We start from the raw sequence: 22,594 nt of genomic DNA on the forward strand, positions 1-22,594 counted from the left end.
GCAAAATGATCTTGGACTTCCAGCTTCCAGACCGTGAGAAAATGCATTTCTGTGTAAACCAAGTCTGGTATTTTGTTATGCCAGCTCTAGCAACCTAGTGAGATCACAGTTCCCAATCTCACCAACTTGCTTTGGGTGCAATCTGTGTGTCCAGCATGTGACAGTATATATCTCTGTTTAAGCAATTCATTTGAAAGAAATCATGATAATATGATGATGAATGATAAAACATGATAAAAATGATGAAACAAAATTTCAGTTACTTTATGTCACTATATGTGACCACTCGGATATTTTGTGTTTATATGTGAAACAGTGGAATTGGGATTGTTGAATTAACGAGTATGTATATCTTAAACTAAAGCAGTAAATTTTGAAGACTTTTTTTAAACAGTTGCAAAAATTTGCCCTCCTACCAGAAACATGGGAGTTTCCATAGCTCCATATCCTTACCAGCACTTGGTATTATTCTTTTTAGATCTAGCCAGGTTGGTAGGCATGTAGTAGTATCTCATTATGGTTTTAATTTTTATTTCCCTGATTAAGAAGTGAGGATGACCACTTTTTTCATATGATTAGTGGCTATTTGAATAGCATAATTTGTGAAATGGCTAATCGAATTCTTTGCTTATTTCTCTTTTGAGTAGTGTTTCTGTTACCAAAAGGAGGGGGATTAGTTAGCTCATGAAAAAAAATGTGTTGAATATGGCCTTTTGAGGGGCATACCATTGGATATATGAGAATGAAACTCAGAAACAAGATCTGGACTGCAGAAATACCAAGATAAGGAATTCAAACTTGGTAGTTTTGTTGTTTTTTTTTTACAAACCCAAGCAAACATGGTGCTTTGTCAACCCAGCTACATATCATGGGCAGTATTAACAGCAGCTCTCTGGCCCAGCTCTCAGTGGGTTATGCTGGAGACTCATTTAAACATAATGACATAGTAATCTCCATTAACCTAAGACAATTATCAACATAATTTGGAGACTGTTAATAAGCCAAAGTTCCATCAAAATTTATTACTCCATCAGGGCCACCCTTGGCCTGGAGGCAGATAACCAAGTAATGACTTGTAAAATGGCATTTTTTAAACTAGAAAACCACATTAAATGTGATTTACAATGAAATTGCTGACATCAGAAACTGGACTTTATGATTCCATGTGGCTTAAACTTTTAAAAACATGTTAATGGGCTGCAAGTATATCCTTTTATTTAGTTTTCAGCCACAGAATGCATCCCAAATCATTACAAGATAGGCTTTTGCTACATATCATAAAGGTCTTCCCAGATGTCAAAAAATGAAATTAAATCTTTCCCTGGGTCTTAAGAAAGTAATCCAAATTCCTCCATATTCTCAAATAAAGAAAATAGGGCAACTCCAATCATTTTAAACTTACATTACTCTAAGCAGTTTGTTTTCCAGAAATGGATTTTTTTAATATGATTGGAAAAAAGACTGCTGCTATTATGGGATATACTCTCTCACACACATACACACATACACACATATGCATAATATAAAAAAATGAATGTGGAATACATAAGTTCTCAACATTAACTAACTATAGTGACATCTACTTTGCTTAACTATCAAATAGTTGGGAAAAGCTAAGGAGGGAATTAGTATATTCTGAATTAAAAGATATATATTCATGAGCATGCTGACAATCTTATTTAAATATTTCCTTTATAAACATTCAACATCTAATTGATTTAGGGAAATAATTCAGTGTAAGAAGCAGCATTGTGATAGATGGGAAATAGACTGTGGATGGAGTCAAAAGTCCTGGACTTAAGTCCAGCTCCATGATTTTCAAACCAAATGGCCTAAATAACTCTTGTAAAGTTAGGCTCACTGTTTCTAGATCATATAATAAAGATAAAATGTTCTGCTGTGTTCCGTGGTTGTTTTGTTGCCCTTGTCTAGCTTGGATTAATACTTAGTCCACAGGCACAGACCTGATCATCTACATTTGCCCCCTTACAGCACTAAATTGTGTTTTCTACCTTTATCTTGCATCTACCTACCACTTCAGCATTGTATTAAAAAATAATAATAATAATAATAATAAGGTAGAAATGTGGGATTCACATATAAATCAAGTATAAAAATCAAACGAATAATCATATCTGACTTGATTGCTTATAGTTCATGATGCGTGATCAAAACCGAAAGTTTCTGTGATACGACTGCCCTTGCACTGTTCACTATGTAAGAACTTGTTCACCATGTAAGAACTTGTTCGTTATGCTTCAGAAGATTGGAGACTGTTGAGAATTAGGCTTGGGGTGGATTAATGATTGTGCATTGAGTCTCCTATACAGAATTTTATTGTTGTTAACAACCATTTGATCAATAAATATGAGAGATGCCCTCTAAAAAAAAAAAAAGAATAGAACAGGCCTATTGTCGGCCCTTGGTCCCTCTTGCCCCTGAAATGCTGGTATGATGGCTGGAGCCCTAGGCACCACCTTAGCCCATGAAGCAACATGGTAAAGATAGTGGAACAGCAAGACAGAAGGACTGTGATCATCACAGACCCAAAATTAAAATCTTTGGTTTTCATTAAAACTTAGTTTTAATAAAAAAAAATGTTCTGCTGTGAAAGGTAGAGGAAATAAACTATTATTTCTGAAAATGCTTTGTCAAGTGAAACATTATACAAACCCAGTTATTTTTTTCTGCCTTATCAATATAGGCCATTCTTCTGCTAGTATTTTTCAACACCTCTTCACACCTGAAGGAACTTTTTAGACTCAGCTCAAATACAATCACCTCTGCTTAGCTTTCCCTAGCATAACAATCATCTCTGCTTAGCCTTCCCTAGCATATACAGATACAATTAAGTTGTCACCTTCTACATGTTTCCATAGTGCATTAAAATGTCACTATTACAACTGTTGGTTCCTTGTAATAGTAGTAGCATTAGTAATAGTAGTAGTAATATAATAGGAGTAATACAGGAGGAGTGGTATTAGTAATAGTAGCAGTAATGTAACAGTAGCAATAGTAGGAATAGCATTAGTAGTAGTAGTAATTGTTATTTATTAAATGCATCTAAGGCAATGTATCAACCACGAATTTAAGCATCACAACAATTTGATAAAGAGAGTGTGTTTTCTATATAAGGAAATAAGTTCTAGAAAGATTAGAAAAACATATCCAAAGGCCATAGCTCTTAACCTCATACATCAATTAGTATATTGCTATAAAACAATTCACAAGAACATTTAGAAGCTTAAACAACCATTCATTTAGCTTACAATTCTGTTGCTTGGAAATTTTGACTAGATCAAGCAGGGAAGTTTTCTAGTTTCCAGTGTTTTCTATACATCTATAAACTTTAGCTTGTCTGGACAGGACTGCATCTGCTTTTGAAACTGACTTGCGTCCATTGGGCCACCTTGGCTTTTCTCTTCATGTGTCTCATCCTACAGAAGTCCAAAAATTTAGCTTTCAGCCACAGAATGCATCCCAAATGTCAAAAATGAAATTACATCTTTCCCTGGGTCTTAAGAAAGTAATCTGAATTCATCCATATCCTCAAATAAAGAAAATAGGGAAACTCCATTTGAATGGTGTGAACAGAAGACTAGAACGAGAAAAAAAAGGAGCCCAGCAGAAGGATGCAAAATTCTTGAGACATACACAGGCCAGCACTGTATCATGTTCACCACATTCTAAGCTAAAGAAAGTCCCAATGCCCATCCTGAGGCATATTGGGAAGAAATTAGATTATCAGAAGAAATAAACAAAATGGGCACAGAGAACATTCATTCAGACCATCGATGCAATTAATCTACCACAACCTACATCATGCTGCTTCCCTAATTCTTGATTTTCTTGTATTATTTGCATATTAGATTGAGAGCATTTTAGAAGGACCAAATTACCGGACCCAGCACTGAATTTCTTGCTTGTGCATTTATTTAATGTTTAACTTGTTGTATGCATGGAAAAGACTACAACACTTAATCCAATTTGCAAGGCAAATTGAAGGAAATATTTGTAGATCTATTCATTTGACTAACTTTTACTGAACTATTGCTATGTGCAAGGCAAATCTTTTTAAAGATGACTCTTCTAAATACATGTAGAATTATTGTGGTACTTATGAAAATGGTCAAAAACACATTTCCAAATTTAGGATTTGTATATCTGTTTAAGGGCAGGAAAAAATAATCTTCAGTATTGTTAAACTCACAGCATGGCTGTTTAAATTCTAAGGACATTCAAAGAAGCTGTATCTCACTATACTAAGCATCAGTCTTAAAAATCCATGAGAACATATTAGTGAAAAGGTTTGCTATTTATGGTATTTTGTTTGCCATCTCATATCCCAAATCAATTAATTTGTATAGAAAAACTCCAAATGAATATGTTCAAATAATAATATCAGTCTATAAATATACTTTATAAGAAGTCCTGTATACTCTAGTGCTAATTTTGGACTTTAAAAATGTAGTACTAATGAGAAAATTCTTGTTGTGACAAACACTGAAATAATATTTTCATAATTAAAATGAACATTGAAAAGTATACACATTTCAAACACATTTAGAGAACCTGCTAAGTAGAGCCTGTTGGTTATATGCTGTGGGGAAAGCTGGGCATTTTTCCCAACTGAAGGATTCTGTATCCTATTGAGAGTAATAGAATGCATATAACTGTAAAACTTTAGTGAATAATTAGGTACCATGACATATGCAGGATATTTTCCACAAGGAATACTTCACTTTATTAATATTTCCTCCCTCACATTTGTACCTCAGCTTTTTTGTTTATAAAGTGTAAATATGGCAACAGGTATGAAAAGGAACCTTGTAAAAGAAAAATTAATCAAACTCATGAAAACAAATCATAGCCCCCAAAATACCACTCAAAGTATTCAAAGAACCTAGAGCAAACATTCACTCAATCATAATTAAAATGCTTTTCCAAATATTCTATGGTCTTAAAAGATTAAACTACCAGGCTAAAAAAAACCTGAACATAATTTTTGCCTTCTATTGTAGTTGCTCTTAATTTACACTGTTTCAAGGAGCTCTCATTTAGTCTTTCTAGCCTGTATCATTTTGTTTCTAACATCACAGTCTTACCTTTCCTCTGACACCTCTCCCTACTTTCATTAAACTGAAAGTGAGATTATTATTAACTTCAGAGTTTGTAAAAGACTTTGGCCTCTTTCATTTCATTATCATTCATTAGCAGCAACTCCTCCTCCCCCAAGTTCTTACTGTTCCCTGTTTCCTGTTGTCTGTGGTGTGCTCTCTCCCGTTTCCTTGGTTTTTAGCAGCAGAAGTGGCATTTAGTCACCTACCCTGGCGTTGACATTCAGTTACTGCCTGCATTAAAGATGGGCTAATTAGAGAGGGCCATACATTGGCCCAGAATTAATGACAGGAAGTGCAAGAATCAAGGCAAGGCATTGACTGTCTGAAGCACTCAAATACAAGTTCAGCCTCACATTTTGGAAGCCTGGGTTATGATTCCTGACCTACTTATGCATTAGCAGTACTTCTGTATCTGAAGTCAGTGACTAGATCCATTTTAATCAGTGCTCTGTGTGAATGCGCACATGGCCCCTACACACAAGCACGCATGTGTATGCTGGAGTTGTCTTGATTTCTCCTTCAAAAAGAATTTTACATGAGGGAACATGAGAAGACTTTATTAGTGGAAAGCACCAATAATCCTAAAATCAAGGAAACATCAAATTCTTTGCTATCATATGCCTTATTTTGATTCAATTCACTCAGTTTTTTAAAACACTAAAGACAATAATTTACAAGTCTTTCTAGGAACAGAAATGTTTGTCAAGGGTCCTTCCTGCTGTCTCATCTACATAATCACACCTACCTTTTCTCTCACTAGACCTTATCTTTTGCATCAATTCATAGAACCTGTCTAGTCAATGCTTGGAACATCTATCAGCCATTGAGGAGAGCTCAAACCTTTGAGATATCAATTCACTGAACAGGTTAGAGCACATTGCCAATGCCTCTCAGATTTCTTAACTCATATTGTTTATACTCTGCATGCTGACTCTCTCTATACTGTTAGTGATCAACATGCTATGGGCCACATAATGAAATTACTTATACATAAGAGATGATCAATTAACACTTGAAAGAAGAGCATGTGGAAATTAAGTTAATCTAAAGACTATACTTTTTCTTAGAAGGAGAAAGGTAAAGCTGTGTTAGAACAGTGATTCTCAGATTTAATTCTCACAAGAATTACCTGAGGAACTCATTAAAATGCATATTCAGATGTAGTAAGTCTGGGTTGGGGTCAGGTTTGCAGCTTTAGTAAGGTCCTATGTTATGTTGGTGATGTTGCTGCTGGTCTGTAACTATATTTTGAGCAGGAAAATGCTACAAGCCTTGGTGACTTGGTCAAACAAATCAACATATTAAGGTCTATTCTCCCCCTCTATTCTCCATGGTTTTATTATAAAGAGGCATTATTTTCCCAAATGAGGCACAAGGATATCACAATCACTCCCCAATCCCCAGGGTGAAGTGCCTAAAATCTGACATTTTCACAAATGATAGGGAAGCTTAAGAAGTTAAGATAGGGTGCAGAAAGATGGAAACTACATACAAAAATATTTACATTTATAAATTTACTACATTCACAAAAAGAAAAAAAAGAATAGCTGAGTAAATCGAAAGAAAATAAACGGCATCCACATATCTTAATTAGTGATAATGACGTCTATTAAATGAGTTCCACCTCTCTTTATCTCAAGATGACTTCCTGTGATGTTGATAATGTTTCAAAATTGGTGCTACAGTGATGGTGTTACTAAGGAAGAAAGATAGGGAGGTGGAATGTTTTCAGGAGAAAGGCTCCTGGGAACTCCTTTTCCCTCTCAGTCTGGGCTTTACAAGCTCTTTGGGAGTCCGATGCTTCTTCATTCCTCAGAATGGAAGGCAAAGTCACTCTTTTTGAAGGCCCACTGCCCATCTCTGTCAGTGATGACAAGTCACTCCAGGTTAGGTTAGGACTTGCTAAGCCTTTGCTTATGCACTTTCACAAAGTACAGCCCGAGTATGAGTCCATAAAGAATTAGTTTTCACAGAAAACTTTGCTTCCTTGTGGTATGTTCAATACCAGGCAGCCTGACAGGCAAAAAGAGTCCTGTTGGTAACACAGCTTTGGGAAGGTGTTCTGTGCCTGTGCTGTCTGCAGTGTGAGCATTGCCTCCCCTACTGTCCAGTTCTGGACACTTAAAAGTTTCCATTAGTGAGGGAGTTACTTTCTGCTCTCAGTCGGTCATTGTTTCTTCAAATAGTGTTTTCTGCTCTGTTCTTTCCTTCTTCTCCTCTTTTTCCTGAACCAAATTTATATGTATGTTAGAACATCTGATACTGACTCAAAGGTACCTGAGTCTCTGCCATTTTTGTTCTCAGTCCTTCAAATGAAATGATTTTTAATGACCTATCTTCATATTCATGGATGCATTCTTCCATCACCTTTGTTCTGCTATTCAGACCATCAGTGAATTTCTAATTCAGATACTACATTTTCAGCTCTAGAAATTACATTTGGTTCTTTTAGTACATTTCCTTGACTCAATGTGAGTATGTTTCCTTTTCATCACTGAGCATAGCTTAACAGCTACTTTAATATCTTTTTGTGCTGATTCCATCTGGGTCATCTCAAAGTTGGATTCTATTATGTATAGTTTTTTCTCTCTCTCTTGAGAGTGGTTTGCATTTTTCTGCCTCTTTAGAATTATGGGTCATATCCTAGATACTGGGAATGTCATATTGTGGAGAATCTATATTCTGGCAAATTCCTCAAAAAAACGTTATTTTCTTTGTTCACTTTAGCAGGCAATTGATTCACATGAACTCAAACTGCAGTCATTTCTTCTGGAGCTGCTCAAATCTCATTTCAGTTGCTTATCCTTGATTGGACAGCTTGCAGTCTGCACCAGCAACCAAGGCCAGGAGAGCGGGGCAGAGTGAATGCGGAATTTCTCTCTCTCTCCTTTCCTATCCTCACTCTCCAGCTGTGCTGTCACTGCAATTCCTGTCCTCCAGAAAGACCATTGAAGTCTGACCTACCCCATGCTACACCAACCATGGCCAGCTTTCCGGGTAAAGGCAGTAAAAATAGGGAAATTACCCTGTGAGGTTCCTTCTTTACAAGTGTCAATTCCTCTTTAAAAACTTCCTGCTTTTGTTTATCCTCAAGTGACTTCGGGTAGTTGAGGTTATATTTGTTAGTGAAAGGAAATATTATTAATAATTAGTTGGGACAGTGGGCCTAAACAGGCAATATCTAGTACACATGGATATATATGGTCATTAACTCTGAAGAGACAACCTGAAAAAGGGGTAAAATTTTAGCATCAATCCCTTTCCTAACATTTCTCATTGATATTCTTCTTTCAGAAATGGGAGGTAGTCCAGTAACAAATATTAGATTAAAAGGATAGTTCTGACCCACCTTAATTTATATATCTTCATCATGAAATTGAAAAAAGAGGACAGGTAATCTGGGAAGGACAATAATTTTACTTTAAATGAGACTTCAGTCTTAAGAATCATGTCTAGATCAGATGTTCAGCTCTGATTATTTACATGTGGATTTCACAAGAAGTAAATAGACCAGAATTTGACTAACATTTGAGAGATTATATTGTCAGTGTCATGAATATGGTCAACAAAATCTATGGTTTTTCTGCCACTAATGAAACACTTGAGTCCCCATGCCCACAAAGGTGGTGATTTCATGGAATTTGTGATCTAGTTTCATTTATTTGTGTGATAGAATTTGATACTTAGGGTTTTGGTCAAACATAATCATAACTCTGGGCTAAACCCTATTAGAATGGAAGTTTTCTTTTATGGCCAAAGATAAGCCTTTAGGACAATTGAAATCTGTTTAGTCACAGATACTAACCTTTCTATTTTTTAAAGTCCAATTTCTTTTCTTAACTGCTGGCACTTTTGGGAGAAATAAGGATAATTCCGTAATTAATTTACATTAAAATTTACTGGTTTGTTTTACTACCTGACCTATGAGATAGTTTTTTTCTTGTAGTGCATACCATTTCCAAATGGAGTGAAATCACTTAGCAGTTTCTTTGTCAATATGATATAATCAGCACTTCCAGAATTCCAATAAATATGCATACAATCACTATACCATATTCATCTCTACATACATTGGAATATTGAATGAAATCCTTTGGTACATTTAGAGGAGCAGAGGCTGGTTACATTTTAGTAGCTGTCCTAATAGGTTTCCTTGTGACTGTCACAAATAAAACACAGGGCTGCTTAGTCAGTAGTCTTGATAACTTTACATAAAATTTGAAGCAAACCAATGTATGCCATTCAGAATGATCATCTTGCATTCATTCACCTAAGAAAAAGAACACATGAATAAAAACAGAAAGAAGGTCTATCATCCTAACTGGCCCTCATCAAAGATTGCCTGGACATACCAAATCCCCATAATTTTTGTTCCTGTCTTAGATTTTGATTTCATACACTTGGTACATCAGCAAGGCAGAGTGTAGGTAAAGGCTCCCCCTTTCTAAAAACAAATTTTTAAACAAATTTCACTACAAAGGAGAAAATAAAGAGCAAAAGACCACTCTCTGAGCTGCAGAATCAGCCAATGTACTTTCTTCTGAGAAGCTGGCATTAATTTTTCCTTACATTTAGTCCAAATTCCATTTAAATAAGTTGTCATTACATAGGAAGAGACAATATTTCCTATTAGCACAAGAATGCAATATTACTGATCTTAAAAAGGAAGAAAACATTTTAATCTCCCCAAGGGGACACATATTAGAGACTATAAACACAGAACACCTAATTACTTAGACAGAATTTTCTACAGCTAATTGACAATAGCAATGGAAGGCAAAACACTGACCAACAGAAGTCTTTGAGTTTTTCTTTTCCATAAAATTCTTATATAACTCTATATTTTCATGGGCACTATTGATCTTTTAATACATATTTAGAGTTGGGGCCTACTTTAAATATAGGTATTTTCAAAAGCCTAACTTATGAGAGATAATTGAGAGTTGATTAATATATTATTAGCCAGATGAGTATCAAGAAAAGTGAGAGACTTTTTAGACTCAACCTCAAATTTTTGTGAGTTCATATTTTTATGACATTGTCAGAGTTCCATAAGAATTTAGTCAAGTTAGACTTTAATATATGTTATTAACATACGTCAGACTGTAATTTCATATGAAAATTGCCTGTAGGTACATGTCACTGCCTTTATAAGTAATTTTCAGCCAGTTTTAGCTTATGCCCAGAATTATGTCCCACCTCTGAGCTCCAGATTTCTGTATCCAATTACATAATCCATATGGGTAATTGGACTTCTAGTAGGCATTTCAAATTCAACTTGCCAAAAATGAGACTCTTGATTACTCTCATCCTAACCTTAAAACTGCTCCATTCCCCTACTACTGCAATGTTCAGCTAATCCTCTTGGCTCAAACTTCCAAAATAGACCCTGCTCTACACTGTTGCCATTTTAAGCGAAGCCACCAACGTCACTCAATTGAATTGGTGATTGCTTCATAACTGTTCTGTTTTTACTCTTACATCCCCACAGTCAACTTTCCTTACAGCAATCAAAGTAAACACATTCAAATCCTAGCATGAAAAAAAATCCAATACCTTCAGCACAACCCACACAATATCACACCATGTGTCCCTTGCCTAAGATGCCCATTTGAGCCTGTTTGCTGGATAACATTTTTGTGGCCACTTTACAGACACAGAGGAGCTTCTAACCAAAACAGGGTTCAGACATTGAGATTGATGATATCACCTCAATCAAGAGATGATGTGTATGAAGAGATCTACCATTGATATAATAAAGACTTTAGGGAAAGCAGAGTAGGCCTCTCAATCTGTTTCAAAAATGGCTTGAGAGAGGAAGGAAAGGAAGCTGGTGGGTTTTTATAGAGGTTAGGGTTTGGGGCTGGGATGAAGCTTAATATGGGTAGTCAGGGCTTATGTGGTTTGAACTTCCTACTGAGGGATATTACATATACTATTCTCTCTGTCTAGACCACTCCCACATACAAGAAGGTGTAGTGTAGGTTTTTCCAGACATATGGAATGCTTACCATGGAAGGAGGCAATGAGTGGAAGGTATTTCCACAATGGGCCATGGAATCCAGGTGAGTAGCTGCATTAAAAAGCCAGAAGATTGTAGCAGATTCTAAGAAACTGGTGGAGTTATTGATTGGAGCTCTCAGTGAGGCTGAAATAAAGGGTATCTCAGCCGACAAGATGGGAGACTAGGAATATGAGCCCTGAGAAGAAGCCATTGAAAAGGGGCTGAAATGCAATGAGAAATTCTGATGGAGCTGAGAAGACCAAGGTTCAAAGAGACTTAAACTAGATAATTAGATATGTCATCTTTTTGGATGGCACAGCCACTGACAATAAAGGCAGGAGTAAGGATAGAGAAATACTGTGAGCAAGACAATAAGGTCCTCAGTCAATGAAGAAAATTGATCCAAGGTTGGTCATCAAACAGAGAAGGAAGAGAATCACAGTAGACAGCTGGCTGGACTTCAAACCAGATGCTATTGCCACCAGAAATCTCTAAATTGTGTTTCAAAAACTGTTGATGGTCTCAACTAGAATAATTTTTTTTAAAAAAACAACGAAGATTAGTGGGCATATTCCTGCAAAAATATACATATTTTTAAGACATGCATTTAGAAGTTGCCATGTATGTGATCATCACATTGCAGAGGTATTAACCGTTATTGCCATGGCTCAGTTTCTCTGAGGAGAGGAGAAACGGAGAATCAATTCATAGTAAAAGGACCAAAGCCCAAAGATAAAGAGCTGGAAATGGTTAGCAAAGTCTCAAAGAGGAAACTGTCACCTCCTGGCCCTAAATGTCCCTGATAGCTCTGGCTGGCCTCCCCCATCCCTTGTACATTACAGCCTACCAGCTTTGAGTCAAATGAACACAAACGAAAGTTACAGTTCTGCCTGCTTTTAATCTTATGTGTTATGAAAATACCATTCCAATAAAAGTTTCTGTTCTTAAATAATAATAGTAAGATAGTATTATGTTCACCCTTTACTGAACTTAAGAAATAAAGTGTGTCAATCCCTTGAAGCCCACTGTTTATCCCACCCCACCTACATCCTATACCCTTTCCTACTGAAGCAATTATGTCCCTAAACTTATTATAATTAATCTATTCCATTTTTATACAGTTCTATCATATTTTAAAGTATCCCTGAATAATACATTATTTCCTTTTCCTTATTTTAAATCTTTATATACATGAAGCCATTCATGTATCTCATCTAATAAAAGGTATTTTTTTCACTCAGTGTTACATTTGAGATTTATCCATATTGGTAGATGTTCATTCACTTTCAGTGTTGCAAAAGTGATAATGAATAAAGAGAATATAATTGATATATATACATAGACTTTTTATCACTGATGAACATATTTGTGTTGCGTTGTGCCTTTATTGTTACAAAGAATACTGATATAGATATGTTTATAGATAGATGAAGAGAGACATAAATATAGAGTAGGGTAGAAGTACAGTTTCTCTATGAAAATCTAGGTTGTAGGTTATTTGCCATTAAAATTTCATGTTGACATATACATTTTTTAATCTTCATGAAAAGTGTTCTCATAGAAGAGCAGCACTTCATGAGTTTGGCATAAAAAATGAATAACATGTTTGCAATTGACAAATAGCATAACAGCTGGTGTTTAGAGGTCCACAATTAATACTCCACACCCAGAACACATTTTCTTTTATTAATATTTGAATTTCATATACCTAACCAAATCCTGGCACAGAACAGATATTCAGGAAAACTACTTAACTGAATAAAATAATGTAGCATATAACTACAGGCATTTAATCATAGACCCGACTTCTCTTCCCACCTACACAGATTATGAACCAGCCCACGTCGAACAACAGGTTGGACTTCCTGATGAAAGATTGCGTTTATAGGTCGCTGAGCTCCAACGGGAGAAATGAAAAGGTTTACCGCTCTCCAAGCATGATTTCCTTCAGTTGGCTTCTCAAACGATAACCTTTAAGCCTCTTAGGAAAGAAACTATCCTTAAAAAATTCCACAACATGATCAGAAAATTTACACGTGGATTCAATGTTTTAGCTCTCAGCTCAGGAGATCAGAATTTCAAGTCCCAAGGCTCCCCTAGCCATATAAAATATGACTTTTCTATTCATTAGGAAAGCAAAGAAGGGAAAAGGTGAACTCTAAATTGACTCTATTTAATGGGCTGCCATCTAAAAACAGTGAGCAAAAAGTGAGCTCCACAAGTCAGTACTGAATGAATGGAGAGCCACAGCTGGTAAAAGATTGCAAGCAATCTTCATGAGATTTACAGTAAGCTAGTGGAACTACAACACGACAGAGGCTGAAAGTGAAATTAAACGAGGCTGTACATCAATGAAGATTTTGTTCTCAGCAGCTATGAACTTTAAGATGATTAACAAGACACGAAGAATAGATTCCAGGGGCTCTTCGGCATACTCTCGGGGCAGACCAAGTTATAAACAAGCAGATGGAACAGTTAAAACAGGGAAAGGAGCTAGGGAAAGTTCAGTCTCAATGTGTAATAGAAAAACAGATTCAATTACAAAACCAAAGGGCATGACTTGAGCAAGTGCTTTATCTCATTCTCAGATCTGTAGCAGCCCCTTTCAATCCTGCCCAGTCTGCAGAATCAAACCCCACCCGCAGCCAGCACTCAGCCTCCTGCCTTCATCATTCCCCTGACCTAGGCTGGCCCATGGTGACTATGTCATGTCCGGCCATACCCACAGGAACCACATTAACCTCCAGCCGCACCCCAGCAGCCCACATTGGAACGTTATGGATGCCAATTCCCCAGCCCTTACTCTACATTAGGTCATATCTCTGTATTTGGTCTTTTCCTCAGGACACTCCATTCTCCTGAAATAAGACTTCCTAACACATGACTTGAGTTGTTTTCAGATGGTAGGCTTTGCCTGCCAACAAGACCTCCTCCAGGCACATACACTGGGTCTATTCCCCTTTTGCTCATCCAACTCCTGTGAAGGAGTCCTAGTCCATATCTTAGTTCCTCTCCCTTTCCTCCACCCTCCTGCCATTTACCTAGCAATCTAGGTATAAAACAGCATGCTAATTCTGCGCCAGACCTGGAGCCTAGCAAATTGCCTGTTTGACCCTGCAAACATTACAGATAAACTTTACGTACTCTATGTTAAACCATGACTGCTCATATTTTAGTCAGGCCAGAACATCTATAACCTGTATACAGAAAGAGCAGCCAATCAATAGAATAGTCAGGCCAAACAAGCTGGGAGATTGGTAGTGAGAAAAAATATTCTGCTCTTCTGCCCAAGGAACTCATCCTCACAGTATTCTAACACAGGCTTCTCTACGCTCCCATGAAGCGCTGCCCAGCTCTGTACTACCTTCCCTTTGGAGTTCTAAAGTGTTCCACTTCTACCCCTTGAAGTCCCATCTGACTCCAGGAACCTACCCTGACACAGGAATAAATTCACCTCATCCTGAGGTCCCTGACTCTCTTCCTTGTGCAGGAGCAGTGCAGTCAGGGCGGGTCCCCTGATGCCTTGGGGCTGAGTGCAGCTCCTCCCTCAGGCTCAGAATGGCAAGAGAAAAACTAGTCCGATCTTTTCTCAATACTGTCTCCTAGAGATAGCAAGAGGATGACAGGAGGTACTTACCAGGTTGGTAAAGATCCAGAGACGCCTCTACCCGCATCAGCCTCTGTATCACCCAAGTACTGTCTTTCACTCTTTGGGGCCCCTGACTCAGTCTGCCCCACAGCCCAGCATTTCTAAAGGCATGATCCCTGGACCACCTCCAACAGGATGTGATGAGGGATTGTTAGAATGCAGATTCCTAGGCTCGACCCTACACACACTGATTCAGACACTCTGGAGCTGGACTTTACACATTCACATTGTTAACAAAATCTCTGGGAGATTCTGATATGCACCAAACGTTCAGCGCCCCTTCGCAGACCCTTCAGGAAGAACACAGCTGAGTACCCGGAAGCAGAGTATCCTAAGTGGCAATTTCAGTCAGAAGGCTGGGGTACAGTTATTCATGTTTTGGACCCACAAGAGCCTAGAAGAAAACAGTATGTCTTCCAAAGAAGTTCAAGAAATACCCTAAAATACTACTGCTGAGGTCCTACCTAGACTGCAAATGGGGACATTGCTGAGAGCGCCAGGTAGATCCAGACCTTAGCACAGATGTCTGTGTAAGAAGGCAAGAGCTTCACAGAGGCTGGGCATGGGTTCCAGTGCAGTCAGAGTGCCCCTGAGTGAACAGGATGTTGTCTCTACGGCATCACCCTGTGTTTTTGGTGGAACATGCACACACCTTTAAGGATCAGTCTTGGTTCCCAAACGTATACCAGTTGAGATCTCCAGTGAGTCAAATATACTGCTCTGAGTGTGAAGTGGCTTCCCTAAAGCTTGATCCATGATTTGATTCAGAAACTCTAAGGGTCTTCAAGAGTGATCATACTGTGGTCCTTCTGGTCGATTTTAAACCAGAGACCCCTCAGATTTGCTAGAGAAAGTACCCTGTATTGATTTCAGTCTTCTGAGCCAAGAACTTCATCTATGCACACCTACATGAATGTCAATGGTGATGTCTTCTGCACTGTCTGAGTGACCCCAGATCTCACTAGGAACATTGAAGTCTACCCTGGACACACCAGCTTTCATGACGTTTCAGGTTAACTCAGAGAGAACATTCGCTTTGTGGAGTGACTGGCCAAGAGCTTGTTGCTAGGGTACCACCTGAATGCTATTGCTGAAGAGGTTTCCCTACTAGGGGAAGGGTCAGATTGCATGCCACTAAGGAAATAAGATAATAAAGACAGTAAATACTCCTCCCCAAAGGCAAAGCCAAGTCAGGAAGGAGTCATGTAGAGCTCATTTTGCTGTTAAATTAGACAGAAAGAAAGCCTATGGGATTAAATAATCTCTCTGAAGTAATGTGGCCCATGGAGGGAGATCTGATATCATAAAAGACAGGAGGATAGACAATAAAAGTGAGAAATGTCTTAGGATTCCATGGCTACCTATAGAAGGCACTTTCTGGACCTTGAAAACATAATATTGACGTTTCACAGTGGGTCCAGAATGGATGGTATTCCATGCATTGGAAACAATGCCCAAAACATATTTTGTTGAAGAGTACAGAAGACCTAAAAAGCAGTCCAAGAATTTTGAAAAGCAGAAGAAATTTTGTTCTCCATTTGTATGACAATAATTGGGAGAGAATACTGCAGCAAAATGTACATCAAGGTTTAGGGAAGGAATGGTGATGGGGAGACAGATGGGGTCCAAGGAGAGGCTGAGGAAACCAGCAGAGAGGTTTCAGCAACAGCAAACATACAGGATAGGATAGAAACAAGGTTCCCATGTATGTATATTCATCTTTGAATGAAGTTTTTGAGTGTCAAAGGCACCCACAAATTAAATGTGGGTAAGAGAAAAGCAAAAGAGGTCAATAATAATTCCAAGTAATGTGAGCCACAGAGAAGACTGGACTAGTTATGTCATCTACTTATTCATTTATAAAATCAGTACTTATTGAATTCCTCATATATGCCAGGCACAGTGCTTGGAGTTAGAGATATAGAAAAAAATACCTAATATATATACATACTGCATGTATATGTAACCCCTGTTTTCATCGTACCAGTACCAGCCTAACCCATCTAATATTAATACATGCTTTTGAAAGCTTGTTGATATGCAAACATTTTTTATTATTAAATAGTAATAATTCAAAAATTATTATTTAAATCAGGGGGAGCAACCTATAGTCCATGAGCCAAATCAGCTTCCCCACCTCTATATGTAATGAAATTCCCTTAGTGCACAGACATACCCAGTTGTGTGCATACCATCTATGGCTGCTTTCACGAAACAATGGCAGAATTAAATAGCTGTGACAGAGACCATATGGCCTACAAAGTCTAATAAATTATCTGACCCTCCATGGAAAACATCTGTCTATCCTGAGTCTAAATCACTATCACAGATGTGTCTACAATTAAACCTGATATCACATCTCAGACTTAGGAGAGCCTCTTTTCCCTCAGCTGCTGCCTAGGTTCCAGCTTTTCTTTTTGCTGCAGGCTAACTTTCACATTACCCTAGCACTTGGGCAGGAAGTGAGGGCATCATCTTCCTCTAAATCTGACTATAGAGTAGGATGCAATTACATTCATTTTTGGAAAACAAGGCATTTTCTTTTAAAACATTTTTAAGGTCAATACTGGGAGAAAATATACAGGAAATAGCGAAAATAACACAAAGTTACAAAGTTTAAGACACCCTCTATCTTCTTCTAAAAGCATGTATTTACATTTTTAGTAATATTAAATGTCAACAGAGCCTTCTGGATTAAATAGCCCTGGAAACACAGAATCTGAACTGTCTGATCTCTGCTAAAATTCTCAGATGAATACAAAAAATATGAAAGAAATGGTCCAACAGCTGTAATCTGAGGGAAAGATCCCATTTACTTGTAAAAATTTTTTGAGATAGTTTTCCTAGATAAAACACAAGTTGGAATTATAGCTACAGCAAAAACTAAAGCATCAACTCCTTTTTGGGGAAAGAAAATCTGAAGCTATGTCACAGAATAAGCAGATACCATCCAACTTGGAACGATCGTATTTTATGATGTGGGAGATCACAAATTCACCTCCCTCGCATATCCTTATATTACTGAAAAGCAAGAACATGAAAGAGGAGAGTTGACAGTTATGGGCATACTCCAATAAGTCGGGCACCTGTACCACAGTTGCAAAGGTGCAGTTGAACTTGTTCCTTGAAATGAAGAAGAGAGGAGGGAAATGATTCTACATGACAAAAAAGAAAACTAGTACCAGGAACATGCCATATGTGTGGAATGGAAGCAGGACAAAATAAAATGTGGATATGGAATACTGGACATTAACTTCAGTAAACACAGGGAATAAATTGTACCAAGGTAATGATCCCCCTAGGGGACCTGCATGTGTTCTTCACTCCATTGAGAATGCTGAATCAGAACCGCAAGAAGGAAATTAAGAACATACCTCGTTGATGATGAAGGAAAAAAAGCAGAATTAAAAAACAAAAAGAGAACAGAATACATCTCACTTTGATTACAGAAGAAGAGAAATGTCAATAAAAGTTTATGGAAAGAGAGAGTATTCAAAATAGGAATAATCATCACAGGAAAACATAATGGGAAAGAAAAACAGATTTCTAAAGAGACTTAAGCTAGAAATCTGTACTAGTTCATATATATTTTTGTGTTCCAGAAAAAAAAGCAAAAATGAACAGCAAAATAAAAATTAGCTAGTAAATCAGTAGATTCAAGAAAAGGGAACTGAGAGACAAGTAGAAATAAGAAAACTAAATATAGTTTTTAAAAGTGTTGAGGAATTTAAAATGAAGTAACATAACTAACACTTCATTAAAACTACGATCAGCAAAGTCAAATATATCAGTACATGGGGCTAGAGCATATTTTTGAGAAAATCCTCCATAATTAGGTTTAAAATTTAAACCCTTGCCTGGTGGAAGACCTTAGGTCACAGTTCCCTTTAAGATAGACAAGCCTGTGGGACCAGCCAGCCTGCCCTGGCTGGAGTGGACCAGGAGGGCAAGCTCAGTGTGGGCTGACCTTGGAGATCAAGTCTGGGGTGGAGTGTGCCCTCAGGAAAGCATATTTCTGGCCTTACCATCAGAGAGAAGGTCCACAAACATTCTGCGGATACAGGACATACATGTATGTGATTTTTTCCTGAGGCCCATAGTGACTTTTCAAGGTACCCTAAATATCCTCTAATCAGATTTTTTTCATTAAATTTCAAGAATTCAGCAGTTAGAGATACTTTGCTGCCACAGATTTTGTCCCCTACCTCAATTAAATAGCAGCCCTGCCTGAAAAGCATGTTTTCTGCAAATAAAGATCTGAATAATCCCCTAATGTCTCTACTGAAGGTTTGGTTGAGAGATGACCAAGGGCATCATGGGGTGGAGAGAAGAGAGAGGCTAAGAATTAAAAGTATTTCTAGTTCATATGCAAGAAAGGAAAAGACTGAAACCAAATTATAAACACGTAAACTCTTTCACAGATACTAACAGAGTAGTACACATGCTCTGAAATCAACCCATGAGCCGCAGTCGGACTCCAGTAACAAGTTTGTGAAAGTCCCCCACTTCCAAACCCCCACCAATCACCAAACGCTTCCCTCCAGGGGCCATACTCCTGCAAGTTAGCCTCTCAACTATGGTCTTAATCCAGTGACCACATTAATACAGGTGGAAATTTGTCAATCCCGAAATACCCCTGCTTCTGAAAATCCACCAAGCCCGGAACACCAGGCTTCCCAAAATTGTATAGAATATCAGCTCTGGCTTTGCTTGAAGATTGTGCCTGACAAGTACAGCTCTCTCAGATGATGTGGAAAATTCACCTTATTTTGCATCAGATACCTAATTTATTGTTTGTTTCCAAATTCTCTATCCTTTCAACATCCACCCTGTTTACTGTTATATATGAATTTGGATTTATGAGTGGCAGACATACTGAAGAAGAGGTGAGATTAGCAATCTTTTCAATTCTTAGGTGCATGCTATTACCTATTCTTTGTGTATACTTGAACCCCCAAATACAGAAACACAAGTGTAAAATTATGATAAACTTTCCAAACAATGGACATTTATTAAATGAGGAAAATGTCCTCACTCTTTGAATAATCTGCAATTGTCATTTAGTATGGAAAATTGAAAGTCAGATATAAGCCAGCATATGCTGACAGCAAAGCATAAGAGAGACATGATTTCCTCAACTACTTCCAAAAGAAGTGATAAAATAACAAATGTTTTGATTAAGAGAAATTCACATGTGAAAGATAAAATAATCAGAGCAGAAATTGTAATGGCTTCCCATATTGTATATCATTAGCAGTCTTTCAGTTCAAACAACTCTTTCAACATACTGTTACCATAAGAATTTTCAGATTCTAAAATTACAAGCAAATTTTCAAGTGCAGAAATGAAATCTACTGCAATAATAAAAAATGTAATAGCTCCATTTACTACTACAGAGATTATGAAAGATCTAAATGTCTCCCCTTTTTTAAGTGGCTTAGCCATGATTGCAAGTAATCACAATGCAGGGAAAAAAAGAGTTCCATTGCTTTTACAATATTTTTCTCATGAAAAATATTATGCCTAGTGTAAGTAAAATCCCTTAGGTGAGACTTCAGAAAGAAAAGCAGATATTTGTAGGAAACTCTCTTATTTAATTAGGAGTTAATTCTTAATATCATACTGTTTTTGCTGGAAACAAATAAAAATATTGGTGTAAAGATGTAAAAATTGTTCAAAATCAAAGGTAGGTATGACTGATTCTATGGAAGGTGATGGCTATCCTGCTCATAATCTGCAAAATGTTACTCAAACCACATCTGTATAATGTAGCATAGCAGTAGTAGTCATGAAATTGTTCTCCTACTTCAGCACTGTTCAGACTGAATAATTAAAGGACTTTTTGTCATTCCATTTGCATTCATATTCTTCGATTTGCTCAAATTCACAAAACCTGTTGGCTGTCTTTAACAAATGCATCTGGGAGAATTCTCAGTTTACTTCGAAGCACTGATACTTTAATTCTGGCGACCCTAAGGTTCCTGTTGACTTCTTAAATAATTCATTGAGTGAGACCTCCTTATTTCTTGTTCATAGTTTTCAATATCTCTTTAGGAAAAGAATTACACAGTTTGAAAGAAGAGCACACAGTGTTGTTTTACTCCATTGTGTAAAGGAACATGTTAGAACTGATGAAAAATTTATCCCTTTTAGTGCTAGGGTTGCTCTTACTAGTTGTGACATTACTTATGAGCAGAAGAAGAGATTCTGATTTGAAGAGGATAATTATTACAGCATTTGCCATGACCATATTTTCAAATGGATTTTTATCTCTTGAATAATTCAATTCTTTTACATGGATGTTACTAATACTCTTTCAGCATGAGAACAAGGGACTAATGATGCATAATACTGAAGAGGAAAGGAATAAAAATTGACAATAATTCTCTTTTTGTTGTGAAAATATTTTTAAAAGCCACTGATCAAAAGATACAACACAATCCTAGAGAATAGAAAAGCAAGTGTATGCTATGAAAGATAGCATTATATACTTTACCACATCTAAATTGAAGAGCTTTCTTATAGTGATAAACTTTATGACTATCAGTGTTCAGTGGCTGGCTTGTAATGCTAATGCTGAGTGTGTTTTCTCACAAATGAATGTTAAATGGACAAAAAATGAAATAAATTGTATATGAGGTAAGTCATATATAGCTATTTTGCATGTAACAGAAGCTATGTTACAATGTAAATGGAATAGACTATGGTTGTAAGGAATTCATAATCAAATTCTGCCAGAGAACTATTAAAGAGAGTTGGAACATCAAGGAAATATAATAAAAGTGTTATGTAATTTAGATATTTATAATTTAGATGAACAATGAATAGTTTTTAATTTAAATATTCCCATGTGACATTTTAATTTTATCTCAATGTGCATATGCATAAGCCATTAGAATGATTCAAATTTAACTAGCATCTTGTATTTTTATTTGTTAAATCTGGTAATCCTAACCAGAGAGCTGGGCTTGCCTTATTTACCTAGGGTTGAGAGCTGTCTCTATGATGTTTTCAGGAACATGTACAGATCAACTATGAGACATAGGGGAAATAGACAATTTAATAATAATAGTTGAAGATTTCACTATTCCACCTTCAATAATGTGTAGAACAAATAGACAAAAGATCACCAAGGAAATAGAACCTGAAAAAAACTATACAGACCTAACAGATATTTACAACATACTCCACCCAATAACAGCAGAATATAAATTCTTCTCAAGTATACATGGACTGTTCTCCAGGATAGCCTATATGCTAGACCATAAAGCAAACATTAATAAATTTGAAATTATCAAAAACATACAAGTATGTTTTTTGCAATATTGGGAGGCAGTAACAGAGAGAACTTTGAAAATTTCATATATATTAACATATAAAAACACATTCTCAAACAATTAGTTGGTCAAGGAAGAATTCATAAGGAAAATTAGAGGTTACTTTGATATGAATGAAAACAAAGACACAGCACACCAAAATTTAATTGATGCAATTAGAGCAGAAATTAGAAGGAACTCTATAACTGTGAATTCCTATATTTAAAAAAGATTATTTCAGATCATCTCAAAGAAAGATGATCTCAACATTCTAACTTAAGACACTGGAAAAAGAAGAGCATACTAAATCTAAAGCAATCAGAAGGAAAGAAATATAGAGAAACACTTTAAAACAAAAGTTTGTTATTTGTTAAGATCTAAAATGATAAACTTTAGACTGGCCAATATAAAAAGAAAGGACACTAAAATTTATAAAATTAGAAGTGAAAGAGAGGACATTGCTACTGCTACTAAACTGTCAGAAATAAAGAGGGTTATAATGAAA

Source organism: Manis pentadactyla, chromosome 8, assembly GCF_030020395.1.
Source record: "Manis pentadactyla isolate mManPen7 chromosome 8, mManPen7.hap1, whole genome shotgun sequence".
NCBI lineage: Eukaryota > Metazoa > Chordata > Mammalia > Pholidota > Manidae > Manis > Manis pentadactyla.